This window comes from Rattus norvegicus, chromosome 2, assembly GCF_021556685.1.
Source record: "Rattus norvegicus strain SHRSP/BbbUtx chromosome 2, alternate assembly SHRSP_T2T, whole genome shotgun sequence".
Taxonomy (NCBI): Eukaryota; Metazoa; Chordata; class Mammalia; order Rodentia; family Muridae; genus Rattus; species Rattus norvegicus.
In genome coordinates, this window is record NC_141535.1 from 149,283,620 (window position 1) to 149,285,521 (window position 1,902).

General features: G+C 42.0%; 1 pseudogene; it reads right to left on the minus strand.

Moving 5' to 3' along the window:
* Positions 1–582: 582 nt before the first annotated feature.
* Fis1-ps1 (fission, mitochondrial 1, pseudogene 1) lies at positions 583–1,033 on the minus strand (annotated as a pseudogene).
* Positions 1,034–1,902: the final 869 nt, after the last annotated feature.

Sequence of the window (1,902 nt, forward strand, 5' to 3'; positions counted from 1 at the left end):
ACTGAACCCCCAGTGAACTAGTCTATGGGGGGTGGGCGGCAATGGGGGGAGGGTTGGGAGGGGAACACCCATAAGGAAGGGGAGGGGGGAGGGGGATGTTTGCCCGGAAACCGGGAAAGGGAATAACACTCGAAATGTATATAAGAAATACTCAAGTTAATAAAAAAAAAAAATAAAAAAAAATAAATAAATAAATAAAAAATAAATAAATAAATAAATAAATAAAACTGTAAAGTTTTCAAGATGGAAAAATGTTAACATCAAAGACATTACGTTCAATAAAAGATGTGCTAAAGCAAAATATTTTATAGACTATTTTCTTTTTGTTGTTGTTTTTTGGGGGGAGGGGTTGGTTTGGTTTTTCCCAAGCCATAGCCTAATTTTGTTTACACTCATTCCAAAGCATGACTTAGGGTTAATAACAGGTGCCAGGGGATGGGAGATTGAGGTTCTTGGAGAGTATAGAGGTGGACAGCAAAGGTTGCAGAAGAAAAGGGAAGGTGATGGTGAGAATGGGCAGGATCATCTTTTATTGTCCCCCAGGATCCCAGATGCCCAGGGACAGAGTAGATGAGGCTGCCTTCAGGATTTGAACTTAGACACTGCCAGTCCAATGAGTCCAGCCAGGCCCACCACACCCAGGGTCATGCCACCAATAATGGCCATGCCTACCAGTCTATCTTTCTTCATAGGCTGATCAATGAGATATTCCAGCTCCTTCCTCTGGTTGTTCTGGGGCTCAATCTACAACAGTCCTCGCACATACTTTAGAGCCTTCTCACATTTGTTGAGTCAGTAGTTGTTCATCCCAGGTAGAAGACATAATCGTGCTGTTCCTTTGTGCTACCTTGAACAACAGCTCCTCCAGCATCATGATGCTTCTACAGACGTCAACACTGTATTTGCTTCACACCAGGAACCAGGCACATCCAAACTCTGTGCTCTAGGACACAGAGACAGTTGCCTGCTCAGACTGAAATCTCCTTTCAAAATCTTTCAGATCTTCCACAGACACCATCTTGGTCAACACAGCCTCTATGCTTGCAGCCCCTGTAAGACTCACACTAAGCTCTGTTTCTACTGGGCCACATCTCCATGGTACAGTAATAGGGATAGAGAGCTAAACTGTATTCTTTACTGTGTTGGTCTCTCTCCATGAGAACATTCAAAACTAGAGTTCTCAGACATTTGAATTTATAGTCTTTCCATTTTGCCAACAAAATATGTACATCAAATAAAAAGGATTCCCAAGTTCACTTTCAGTGTTTAAGTGCTTCTGAGAAGTTAAATAATTCTGATTCATTCTCTCCACATGACAGCAAAACTACTATTACAGGAAACCCATGTGAGCACTGTGATTTCTCAAACCTTTAAAAGGTACCATTAAAAGAAGACTCTATCCCCATACTCATTACCTGCAGTTTCTGAGAAATACAAGCATTGGGTTGATTAGCAGAAACCTAGCAAAGACACAGAGTTAAATGATATCATCTGAGCTCCTACATAAAGTATCCTAACTTCTAACACGGTTATTTACATGAGTAACCTGGAAGAAAATCCCAAGAAAGGAATAAAAACTGTGCTTAAAATGGAATCCTCCTTCAGCCATATAATGGATGCTTTGGTGCTTTATCTCCCAGTCCTTTGAATATGCACTCAGTCCGAAGGACCCATCTTCTACCCCCGCCTTTCTAGTGAACACCATTCCCTCTAGAAGGACATTAACTCTCACAGGAAGAATGCCCATGTTCCCAGATCCTCCTCATGAGACCACTGGGAAACACTCCATGATCTGAGACTTTCCCTTCAGGACCAACCCAATCCTCTATGCCCAGTCCTGGCATTCCAGTTCCTGAACTTATCATATGGGGAAAAAAGTCGTTCTTCCTATACCTAAACAAG